The sequence below is a fragment of the Cetorhinus maximus genome, chromosome 33, assembly GCF_964194155.1.
Source record: "Cetorhinus maximus chromosome 33, sCetMax3.hap1.1, whole genome shotgun sequence".
NCBI classification, from domain to species: domain Eukaryota; kingdom Metazoa; phylum Chordata; class Chondrichthyes; order Lamniformes; family Cetorhinidae; genus Cetorhinus; species Cetorhinus maximus.
In genome coordinates, this window is record NC_135911.1 from 391,904 (window position 1) to 404,362 (window position 12,459).

At 55.2% G+C, this 12,459-nt stretch overlaps 1 protein-coding gene across 1 annotated transcript in view; it reads left to right on the plus strand.

Annotated features, from left to right (window-relative positions):
* The first annotated feature begins 1,213 nt into the window (after positions 1 to 1,213).
* The window catches only part of LOC144671543 (glutamate receptor ionotropic, kainate 5-like), a 484,710-nt gene continuing 473,464 nt past the window's right edge, over positions 1,214 to 12,459 (plus strand). Inside the window, exon 1 of the mRNA XM_078533496.1 lies at positions 1,214 to 1,282. The gene's annotated coding sequence lies outside the window, so the exon portion shown is untranslated. The remainder of the gene's footprint in view (positions 1,283 to 12,459) is intronic.

Genomic DNA, 12,459 nt, shown 5'->3' on the forward strand with positions numbered 1-12,459 from the left:
CTGTCTGTGCGTGTGTCTGTCTGTCTGTCAGCCTGTCTGTGAGTGTGTGTGCCTGTGTCAGCCTGTCTGTGAGCATATGTGTGTGTCTGTCTGTGACTGTGTGCGTGTGTCTGTCTGTCTTAGCCTGTGTGTGTCTGTGTGTGTCTGTGTGTGTGTGTCAGCCTGTGTGTCTGTGTGTTTGTCAGCCTATGTGTGTATGTCTGTCTGTGTCACCCTATGTGTGTGTGCGTGTGCCTGTGTCAGCCAGTGTGTGCCTGTGTCAGCTTCTGTGTGTGTGTGTCTGTGCCTGTTTGTGCGTGTGTGTGTGTGTTTCACCAGTGCTGTCAATGGGGTTACAAGCGCACTATTACTGTCTCAGTGTATTACCCAGGCTGCTACACACCAAGCTCGTAGGACACTGCAATATGTGAGAAAGGCTGTCCAGAGTGGTCCTCCCAAGCCCCCTGCCTTCCCCCTCTCCCCCCACTCCCCCCACCCTCTCCCTCTCCCTCTCTCTCTCTCTCACACAGACACACACACTCACTCACACACACTCACACACACACACACACCAGGCTGTGGCTGCTGCTGGTTTCCTGCTCCCCTCATCCGTTCCCGGCAAAGCCATGACATTGCCGGGGAGGCTTTTTCGGGGGAGGGCGTGGGAATTGTTTTGCCCTCTCCCCTGTTGCAGCCGGTCCCTGTCCCCCAGCAGCCGGGATGAATGAGCTGGACGAGCTGCTGGTGGGGAAGGTGAACGTTGTTGCTGTTTCCGAGGTGATGCTGCTGCTGCTGATGCTGCTGCTGCCGCTACAGTCCGGGCTGGTCTGAGAGACAGACAGAGAGAGAGGGAGAGAGAGAGAGAGAGAGAGAGAGAGAGGGAGAGAGAGGGAGAGAAGCAGAAAATCCTACAACAGAAAAAACCCAGGATCTGGAGCTGAAAAGCAAAGCCTTGAGTGTGATTAATGATTCTCTCTGTGGCTGCCAAGGAGCCATTTAGAATTGGATTTTCGTGTGTGTGTGTGTGTGTCATTTTCCCTCTGCTCCCGGAGATTCTGCTGTTCGCTTGAAGAGGATTTTATTCCTTCCACCCTGAGGTTCCTTTGTGTTTTTTTATTTAAAATAACCCCCCCCTCCCCACCCACCCCCCACCCACCCCCGACGCTGCCCCTCTGAATGAGATTGTAAAAACCCAAAGCTTTATGTTGACCAGGAGGGAGACAGACGGCGTTCTCAAAGAGGGAAAGCAACCTCCCACTCCGAGGCATCAGGCCTACAATCCCATCAAAGCTTCATTCATTCAGTAAGTGACTGCTGCCGGCTGCCTTCACCCACACTCGCTGCCGTCTCCTGCCCTGGGTGGGGATGGGCTGAAGGCCTCGCTGGGCTGGGTGGGTTGTCTGGGGGGTGTGGGCGCTGGTGGGGGAGTGGGTGCTGTTCTGGGTGAGTGTTGAGGGGTTTGGGAGGTGTTTGTTGGGGGTGGGGGGGGGGGTGGGGGGAGAGGGTGGGTGGGGTTGGGGGTTGTGGGGGTGGTGGGTGGGGGTGGGGGTTGTGGGGGAGCGGGCGCTGCTCTGGGTGAGTGTTGAGGGGGTTGGGAGGTGTTTGTCGGGGGGGTGGGTGGGGGTGGGAGTTGTGGGGGTGGTCAGTGGGGGTGGGGGTTGTGGGGGAGCGGGCGCTGCTCTGGGTGAGTGTTGAGGGGGTTGGGAGGTGTTTGTCGGGGGGGTGGGGGTGGGGGTTGTGGGGGAGTGGGTGCTGTTCTGGGTGAGTGTTGAGGGGGTTGGGATATGAGTGTTGACAGGGAGAGTGTTCAAGGTGCTGGTCCTGGGAGGGGTGATGAGTGTTGACAGGGAGAGTGTTCAAGGTTTTGGTCCTGGGGGGGGTGATGAGCGTTGACAGGGAGAGTGTTCAAGGTGCTGGACCTGGGTGTGTTGATGAGTGTTGACAGGGAGAGTGTTCAAGGTTTTGGTCCTGGGGGGCGTTGATGAGTGTTGACTGGGACAGTGTTCAATGTGTTGGACCTTGGTGGGGTGATAGTGTGGACAGGAAGAGTGTTCAATGTGCTGGTCCTGGGGGTGATGAGTGTTGACAGGGAGAGTGTTCAAGGTGCTGGACCTGGGGGTGGGGTGATGAGTGTTGAGAGGGAGAGTGTTCAAGGTGCTGTACCTGTGGGGGTGATGAGTGTTGAAAGGGAGAATTTTCAAGGTGATGGACATGGTGCGGGGGATGATGAGTGTTGACAGGGAGAGTGTTCAAGGTGCTGGTCCTGGGGGTGGGGGGGTGATGAAAGTTGACAGGGAGAGTGTTCAAAGTGCTGGACCTGGGGGGATGATGAGTGTTGTCAGTGAGAGTGTTCAAGTTGCTGGAGCTGGTGGGGTGTGATGAGTGTTGACGGGAAGAGTATTCATGTTGCTGGACCTGGGGGGGTGTTGAGTGCTGACAGGGAGAGTGTTCAAGTTGCTGGACCTGTGGGGGGTGATGAGTGTTGACAGGGAGAGTGTTCAATTTGCTGGACCTGGGGGCGGTGATGAGTGTTGTCAGGGACAGTGTTCAAGGTGCTGGTCCTGGGAGGGTGATGAGTGTTGACAGGGAGAGTGTTGAAGGTGCTGGACCGGGGGCGGGGTGATGAGTGTTGACAGGGAGAGTGTTGAAGGTGCTGGACCGGGGGCGGGGTGATGAGAGTTGACAGGGAGAGTGTTCAAGGTGCTGGTTCTGTGGGGGTGATGAAGAGTGTTGACAGGGAGAGTGTTCAAGGTGCTGGTCCTGTGGGGGTGATGAAGAGTGTTGACAGGGAGAGTGTACAAGGTGCTGATCCTGGGGATGGTGATGAGTGTTTGCAGGGAGAGTGTTCAAGGTGCTGGACATGTGAGGGGTGATGAGTGTTGACAGGGAGAGTCTTCAAAGTGCTGGTCCTGGGGGGGGTGATGAGTGTTGACACGGAGAGTGTTCAAGGTGCTGGACCTGGAGGGGTGATGAGTGTTGACAAGGAGAGACTTCAAGGTGCTGGACCTGGGGGGGTGATAAGTGTTGAAAGGGAGAATTTTCAAAGTGCTGTCCTGTGGTGGGTGACGAGTGTTGACAGGGAGAGTGTTCAAGGTGCTGGTCCAGAGGGGGGTGACGAGTGTTGACAGGAAGAGTGTTCAAGGTGCTGGTCCAGAGGGGGGTGACGAGTGTTGACAGTGAGAGTGTTCAAGGTGCTGGACCCTGGGCGGGTGATGAAAGTTGACAGGGAGAGTGGTTAAGGTGCTGGACCTGGTGTGGGTGATGACTGTTGACGGGGAGAGTGTTCAAGGTGCTGGTCCTGGGGGATAATGAGTTATGATGAAGCGAGTGTTCAAGGTGCTGGTCCTGGTGGGGGCTGACGAGTGTTGACAGGTAGAGTGTTCAAGGTGTTGGACCTGGGGTGGGTGATGAGTGTTGACAGAGAGAGTGTTCCAGTTGCTGGTCCTGGGTGGGGTGATGAGTGTTGACAGGGAGAGTGTTTAAGGTCCTGGTCCTGGAGGGGGTGATGAGTGTTGACAGGGAGAGTGTTCAAGGTGCAGGTCTTGGTGGGGGTGATTAGTGTTGACATGGAGAGTGTTCAAGGTGCTGGACCTGGGGGTGGGTGATGAGTGTTGAGAGAGAGAGTGTTCAAGGTGCTGGACCTGGGGTGGGTGATGAGTGTTGAGCGGGAGAGTGTTCAAGGGATTGGAACATGGGAGGTGTGATGAGTGTTGACAGGGAGAGTGTTCAAGGGACTGGTCCTGGGGGGGTCGATGTGTGTTGACAGGGAGAGCGTTCACGGTGCTGGTCCTGGGGTGGGGTGACGAGTTTTGACAGGGAGAGTGTTCAAGGTGCAGGTCTTGGTGGGGGTGATGAGTGTTGACATGGAGAGTGTTCAAGGTGCTGAAACTGGGCAGGGTGATGAGTGTTGACAGGGAGAGTGTTCAAGGTGATGGATCTAGGGGGTCGTGATGAGTGTTGAGTGGGAGAGTGTTCAAGGGACTGGAACATGGCGGGGGTGATGAGTGTTGACAGGGAGAGTGTTCAATGTACAGGACCTGGTGGGGGTTGATGTGTTTTGACAGGGAGAGTGTTCAAGGTGCTGGACCTGGTGGGGGTTGATGTGTTTTGACAGGGAGAGTGTTCAAGGTGCTGGACCTGGGGGCGGTGATGAGTGTTGACAGGGAGAGCGTTCAAGGTGTTGGACCTGGAGGGGGGTGATTAGTGTTGACAGGGAGATTGTTCAAGGTGCTGGACCTGGGGGGGTGATGAGTGTTGACAGGGAGATTGTTCAATGTGCTGGGCCTGGGGGTGTGATGAGTGTTGACATGGGGAGTGCTCAATGTGCAGTTCTTGGGGGGGGTGATGAGTGTTGACAGGGAGAGTGTTCAAGGTGCTGGATCTGAGTGGTGATGAGTGTCGAAAGGGCAAGTGTTCAAGGTGTTGGACCCTGGGTTGGGTAGATGAGTGTTGACAGGGAAGGTGTTCAAGGTGCTCGTCCTGGGGGGGGTGATGAGTGTTGACAGGGAGAGTGTTCAAGGTGCTGGACCTCGGTTGATGACTGTTGTAACGGAGAGTGTTCACGGTGCTGGACCTGAGGGTTGATGTGTGTTAACAGGGACAGTGTTCAAGGTGTTGGAAACGGTTGCAGATGGGTGTTGTCAAGGAGAGTGTTCAAGTTGTTGGACATGGGGGGGTGTTGAGTGTTTCTAGGGAGAGTGTTCAAGGTGCTGGACCTGGGGGTGGTGATGAGTGTTGACAGGGAGAGTGTTCAAGGTGCTGGTCCTTGGGGGGTGATGAGTGTTGACAGGGAGAGTGTTCAAGGTGCTGGTCCTTGGGGGGTGATGAGTGTTGACAGGGAGAGTGTTCAAGGTGCTGGACCTGGGGAGGGTGATGTCAGTTGACAGGGAGAGTGTTCAAGGTGCTGGACCAGGGGAGGGTGATGTCTGTTGACACGGAGAGTGTTCAATGTTCAGGAACTTTGTGGGCTGATGAATGTTGACAGGGAGAGTGTTCAAGGTGCTGGACCTGGGTGGGGTGATGAGTGTTGACAGGGAGAGTGTTCAAGGTGTTGGACCTGGGTGGGGTGATGAGTGTTGACAGGGAGAGTGTTCAAGGTGTTGGTCCTGGGGGGGTGATGTGTGTTGACAGGGAGAGTGTTCAAGGTGATGGACCTGGGGGGGGTGATGAGTGTTGACAGGGAGAGTGTTCAAGCTGTTGGACATGGGGGGTGATGAGTGTTGACAGGCAGAGTGTTCAAAGTGCTGGACCTTGGGGGGGTGATGAGTGTTGACAGGGAGAGTGTTCAAGGTGCTGGGCCTGGGGTGGGGTCGTGTGTGTTGACAGGGAGAGTGTTCAAGGTGCTGGGCCTGGGGGGGGGTCGTGTGTGTTGACAGGGAGAGTGTTCAAGGTGCTGGAGCTGGGTGTTTGAAGAGTTTTTATAGGGAGACTGTTCAAGGTTCTGGACCTTGGGGGGTGATGAGTGTTTACAGGGAGAGTGTTCAAGGTGCTGGTCCTGGGGGGGGGTGATGAGTGTTGACAGGGAGAGTGTTCAAGGTGCTGGACCTGGGAGGGGTGATGAGTGTTGACAGGGAGAGTGTTAAAGGTGCTGGACCTGGGAGTGGTGATGAGTGTTGACAGGGAGAGTGTTCAAGGTGCTGGACCTGGGAGGGGTGATGAGTGTTGACAGGGAGAGTGTTCAAGGTGCTGGATCTTGGGGTTGATGTGTGTTGACAGAGAGAGTGTTCAATGTGCTGGACCTGGGGGTTGATGTGTGTTGACAGGGAGAATGTACAAGGTGCTTGACCTTGGGAATTAATGAGTGTTGTCAGGGAGAGCATTCAAGGTGTTGGAAATGGTTGGAGATGGGAGTTGTCAGGGAGAGTGTTCAAGGTGCTGGACCTGTGGGGGTGGATGGTGTTGACAGGGAGAGTGTTCAAGGTGCTGGACCTGGGGAGGGTGATGAGTGTTGACAGGGAGAGTGTTCAAGGCGCTGGACCTGGGGGGATGATGAGTGTTGACAGGGAGAGTGTTCAAGGTGCTGGACCTGGGGTGTTGAGTATTGTCAGGGAGAGTGTTCACGGTGCTGGACCTGAGGGTTGATGTGTGTTAACAGGGACAGTGTTCAAGGTGCTGGACCTGGTGGGATGATGAGTGTTGACAGGGAGATTGTTCAAGGTGCTGGATCTGGGGAGGGTGATGAATGTTGACAGGGAGAGTGTTCAAGGTGCTGGACCAGGGGGGGGTAATGAGTGTTCAGAGGGAGAGTGTTCAAGGTGCTGGACCTGGGGGCGTGCGATGAGTGTTGACAGGGAGAGTGTTCAAGGTGCTGGACCTGGGGGCGTGCGATAAGTGTTGACAGGGAGAGTGTTCAAGGTGCTGGACCTGGGGGCGTTTGATGAGTGTTGACAGGAAGAGTGTTCAAGGTGCTGGACCTGGGGGGGGTGATGAGTGTTGACAGGGAGAGTGTTCAAGGTGCTGGACCTGGGGTATGATGATTGTTGACAGGGAGAGTGTTCAAGGTGCTCGACCTGGGGGGGGTGATGACTGTTGACAGGAAGAGTGTTCACGGTGCTAGACCTGGTGAGTTGATGAGTGTTGACAGGGAGAGTCTTCACGGTGCTGGACTTGGGGAGGGTGATGAGTGTTCAGAGGGAGAGTGTTCAAGGTGCTGGACATGGGGGGGTGTGATGAGTGTTGACAGGGAGAGTGTTCAAAGTGCTCGACCTGGGATGATGAGTGTTGTCAGGGAGAGTCTTCACGGTGCTGGACCTGGGAGTTGATGTGTGTTGACAGGGAGAGTGTTCAAGGTGCTGGACTTGGGCAGGTGATGAGTGTTGACAGGTAGAGTGTTCAAGGTGATGGAACTGGGGGTGCGATGAGTGATGTCAGTGAGAGCATTCAAGGTGCTGGACTTTGGGGGGTGATGAGTCTTGTCAGGGAGAATGTACAAGGTGCTGGACCTTGGGAATTAATGAGTGTTGTCAGGGAGAGCATTCAAGGTGTTGGAAATGTTTGGAGATGGGAGTTGTCAGGGAGAGTGTGTAAGGTGCTGGACCTGTGGGGGTGGATAGTGTTGTCAGGGAGAGTGTGTAAGGTGCTCGACCTGTGGGGGTAGAGAGTGTTGACAGGGAGAGTGTTCAAGGTGCTGGACCTGGCGGGTTGATGAGTGTTGACAGGGAGAGTGTTCAAGGTGCTGGACCTTGGGGGGTGATGAGTGTTGACAGGGAGAGTGTTCTAGGTGCTGGACCTGGGGGTGGTGATGAGTGTTGACAGGGAGAGTGTTCTAGGTGCTGGACGTCGGTGGGGTGATGAGTGTTGAAGGGAGAGTGTTCAAGGGGCAGGTACTTTGGGATGGGTCATGAGTGTTGACAGGGAGAGTGTTCAAGGTGCTGGACCTGGGGGGGGGTGATGAGTGTTGACAGGGAGAGTGTTCAAGGTGCTGGACCTCGGTTGATGACTGTTGTAATGGAGAATGTTCAAGGTGCTGGACCAGGGGTGATGAGTATTGTCAGGGAGAGTGTTCAAGGTGCTGGACCTGAGGGTTGAGGTGTGTTAACAGGGAGAGTGTTCAAGGTGCTGGATCTGGGGGTCGTGATGAGTGTTGACTGGGAGAGTGTTCAAGGGTCTGGACCTGGGTGGGCTGATGAGTATTGAAGGGAGAGTGTTCAAGGGGCTGGTACTTTGGGGGGGGTCATGAGTGTTGACAGGGAGAGTGTTCAAGGTGCTGGGCCTGGGGGGGGGTTGATGAGTGTTGTCAGGAAGAGTGTTCAAGGTGCTGGGCCTGGGTTTTGATGATTGTTGGCAGGGACAGTGTTCAAGGTGCTGGTCCTGGGCGGGGTAATGAGTGTTCAGAGGGAGAGTGTTCAAGGTGCTGGACCTGGGGGCGTGCGATGAGTGTTGTCAGGGAGAGTGTTCAAGGTGCTGGACCTGGGGGCGTGTGATGAGTGTTGACAGGGAGAGTGTTCAAGGTGCTGGACCTGGGGTATGATGATTGTTGACAGGGAGAGTGTTCAAGGTGCTTGACCTGGGGGGGTTGATGACTGTTGACAGGGAGAGTGTTCACGGTGCTGGACCTGGGAGTTGATGTGTGTTGACAGGGAGAGTGTTCAAGGTGCTGGACTTGGGCAGGTGATGAGTGTTGACAGGTAGAGTGTTCAAGGTGATGGAACTGGGGGGGCGATGAGTGATGTCAGTGAGAGCGTTCAAGGTGCTGGACTTTGGGGGGTGATGAGCCTTGTCAGGGAGAATGTACAAGGTGCTGGACCATGGGAATTAATGAGTGTTGTCAGGGAGAGCATTCAAGGTGTTGGAAATGGTTGGAGATGGGAGTTGTCAGGGAGTGTGTGTAAGGTGCTGGACCTGTGGGGGTGGATAGTGATGTCAGGGAGAGTGTGTAAGGTGCTCGACCTGTGGGTGTAGAGAGTGTTGACAGGGAGAGTGTTCAAGGTGCTGGACCTGGCGGGTTGATGAGTGTTGACAGGGAGAGTGTTCAAGGTGCTGGACCTTGGGGGGTGATGAGTGTTGACAGGGAGAGTGTTCAAGGTGCTCGACTTTGGGGCTTGATGAGTGTTGACAGGGAGAGTGTTCAAGGTGCTGGACCTGGGGGGGTGATGAGTGTTTTTAGGGAGAGTGTTCAAGGTGCTGGCCTGGGAATGGTGATGAGTGTTGACAGGGAGAGTGTTCTAGTTGCTGGACCTGGGGGTGGTGATGAGTGTTGACAGGGAGAGTGTTCTAGGTGCTGGACCTGGGTGGGGTGATGAGTGTTGAAGGGAGAGTGTTCAAGGGGCAGGTACTTTGGGGTGGGTCATGAGTGTTGACAGGGAGAGTGTTCAAGGTGCTGGACCTGGGGGGGGTGATGAGTGTTGACAGGGAGAGTGTTCAAGGTGCTGGACCTCGGTTGATGACTGTTGTAATGGAGAATGTTCAAGGTGCTGGACCTGGGGTGATGAGTATTGTTAGGGGGAGTGTTCAAGGTGCTGGACCTGAGGGTTGAGGTGTGTTAACAGGGAGAGTGTTCAAGGTGCTGGATCTGGGGGTCGTGATGAGTGTTGACTGGGAGAGTGTTCAAGGGTCTGGACCTGGGTGGGCTGATGAGTATTGAAGGGAGAGTGTTCAAGGGGCTGGTACTTTGGGGGGGGTCATGAGTGTTGACAGGGAGAGTGTTCAAGGTGCTGGACCTGGGGGGGTTGATGAGTGTTGTCAGGGATAGTGTTCAAGGTGCTGGACCTGGTGGGGGGGTTGATGAGTGTTGTCAGGGAGAGTGTTCAAGGTGCTGGGCCTGGGTTTTGATGATTGTTGGCAGGGACAGTGTTCAAGGTGCTGGTCCTGGGCGGGGTAATGAGTGTTCAGAGGGAGAGTGTTCAAGGTGCTGGACCTGGGGGCGTGCGATGAGTGTTGTCAGGGAGAGTGTTCAAGGTGCTGGACCTGGGGGCGTGTGATGAGTGTTGACAGGGAGAGTGTTCAAGGTGCTGGACCTGGGGTATGATGATTGTTGACAGGGAGAGTGTTCAAGGTGCTGGACCTGGGGTATGATGATTGTTGACAGGGAGAGTGTTCAAGGTGCTTGACCTGGGGGGGGTGATGACTGTTGACAGGGAGAGTGTTCATGGTGCTAGACCTGGTGATTTGATGAGTGTTGACAGGGAGAGTCTTCACGGTGCTGGACTTGGGGAGGGTGATGAGTGTTCAGAGGGAGAGTGTTCAAGGTGCTGGACATGGGGGGGTGTGATGAGTGTTGACAGGGAGAGTGTTCAAGGTGCTCGGCCTGGGATGATGAGTGTTGTCAGGGAGAGTCTTCACGGTGCTGGACCTGGGAGTTGATGTGTGTTGACAGGGAGACTGTTCAAGGTGCTGGACTTGGGCAGGTGATGAGTGTTGACAGGTAGAGTGTACAAGGTGATGGAACTGGGGGGGCGATGAGTGATGTCAGTGAGAGCGTTCAAGGTGCTGGACTTTGGGGGGTGATGAGTCTTGTCAGGGAGAACGTACAAGGTGCTGGACCTTGGGAATTAATGAGTGTTGTCAGGGAGAGCATTCAAGGTGTTGGAAATGTTTGGAGATGGGAGTTGTCAGGGAGAGTGTGTAAGGTGCTGGACCTGTGGGGGTGGATAGTGTTGTCAGGGAGAGTGTTCAAGGTGCTGGACCTGGCGGGTTGATGAGTGTTGACAGGGAGAGTGTTCAAGGTGCTGGACCTTGGGTCTTGATGAGTGTTGACAGGGAGAGTGTTCAAGGTGCTAGAACTGGGGGGGTGATGAGTGTTTTTAGGGAGGGTGTTCAAGGTGCTGGCCTGGGAATGTTGATGAGTGTTGACAGGGAGAGTGTTCTAGGTGCTGGACCTGGGGGTGGTGATGAGTGTTGACAGGGAGAATGTTCTAGGTGCTGGACCTGGGTGGGGTGATGAGTGTTGAAGGGTGAGTGTTCAAGGGGCAGGTACTTTGGGGTGGGTCATGAGTGTTGACAGGGAGAGTGTTCAAGGTGCTGGACCTGGGTGGTGTGATGAGTATTGTCAGGGAGAGTGTTCAAGGTGCTGGACCTGAGGGCTGAGGTGTGTTAACAGGGAGAGTGTTCAAGGTGCTGGATCTGGCGGTCGTGATGAGTGTTGACTGGGAGAGTGTTCAAGGTGCTGGACCTGGGGGCGTGTGATGAGTGTTGACAGGGAGAGTGTTCAAGGTGCTGGTCCTGGGGTGGGTGAAGAGTGTTGACAGGGAGAGTGTTCTAGGTGCTGGACCTGGGGGTGGTGATGAGTGTTGACAGGGAGAGTGTTCAAGGTGCTGGACCTGGGGGTGGTGATGAGTGTTGACAGGGAGAGCGTTCAAGGTGCTGGTCCTGGGGGTGGTGATGAGTGTTGACAGGGAGACTGTTCAAGGTGCTGGACCTGTGGAGGGTGATGTCTGTTGACAGGGTGAGTATTCAAGGTGCTGGACCTGGGGAGGGTGATGTCTGTTGACACGGAGAGTTTTCAATGTTCTGGAACTTTGTGGGCTGATGAATGTTGACAGGGAGAGTGTTCAAGGTGCTGGACCTGGGTGGGGTGATGAGTGTTGACAGGGAGAGTGTTCAAGGTGTTGGTCCTGGGGGGGGGTGATGTGTTTTGACAGGGAGAGTGTTCAACCTGTTGGACATGGGGGGGTGACGTGTGTTGACAGGGCGAGTATTCAAGGTGCGGGACCTGGGGGGTTTGATGAGTGTTGACAGGGAGAGTCTTCAAGGTGCTCGTCCTGGGGGGGGTGATGAGTGTTGACAGGCAGAGTGTACAAGGTGCTGGACCTTGGAGGGGTGAGGAGTGTTGACAGGGAGAGTGTTCAAGGTGCTGGACCTGGGGGTGGTGATGAGTGTTGACAGGGAGAGCGTTCAAGGTGCTGGTCCTTGGGGGGTGATGAGTGTTGACAGGGAGAGTGTTCAAGGTGCTGGTCCTGGGGGTGGTGATGAGTGTTGACAGGGAGAGCGTTCAAGGTGCTGGTCCTGGGGGTGGTGATGAGTGTTGACAGGGAGAGCGTTCAAGGTGCTGGTCCTTGGGGGGTGATGAGTGTTGACAGGGAGAGTGTTCAAGGTGCTGGCCCTGGGGAGGGTGATGTCTGTTGACACGGAGAGTGTTCAATGTTCTGGAAATTTGTGGGCTGATGAATGTTGACAGGGAGAGTGTTCAAGGTGCTGGACCTTGGGGAGGGTGATGAGTGTTGACAGGGAGAGTGTTCAAGGTGTTGGACCTGGGGGGGGTGATGAGTGTTGACAGGGAGAGTGTTCAAGGTGCTGGACCTGGGGGGGGTGATGAGTGTTGACAGGGAGAGTGTTCAAGCTGTTGGACATGGGGGGCTGACATATGTTGACAGGGAGAGTCTTCAAGGTGCTCGTCCTGGGGGGGTGATGAGTGTTGACAGGCAGAGTGTTCAAGGTGCTGGAGCAGGGCATTTGAAGTGTTTTTATAGGGAGACTGTTCAAGGTTCTGGACCTTGGGGGGGTGATGAGTGTTGACAGGGAGAGTGTTCAAGGTGCTGGTCCTGGGGTGGGTGAAGAGTGTTGACAGGGAGAGTGTTCTAGGTGCTGGACCTGGGGGTGGTGATGAGTGTTGACAGGGAGAGTGTTCAAGGTGCTGGACCTGGGGGTGGTGATGAGTGTTGACAGGGAGAGTGTTCAAGGTGCTGGATCTGGGGGTTGATGTGTGTTGACAGAGAGAGTGTTCAATGTGCTGGACCTGGGGGTTGATGTGTGTTGACAGGGAGAATGTACAAGGTGCTGGACCTTGGGAATTAATGAGTGTTGTCAGGGAGAGCATTCAAGGTGTTGGAAATGGTTGGAGATGGGAGTTGTCAGGGAGAGTGTGTAAGGTGCTGGACCTGGGGAGGGTGATGAGTGTTGACAGGGAGAGTGTTCAAGGTGCTGGACCTGGGGGGGGTGATGAGTGTTGACAGGGAGAGTGTTCAAGGTGTTGGACCTGGGGAGGGTGATGAGTGTTGACAGGGAGAGTGTTCAAGGCGCTGGACCTGGGGAGGGTGATGAGTG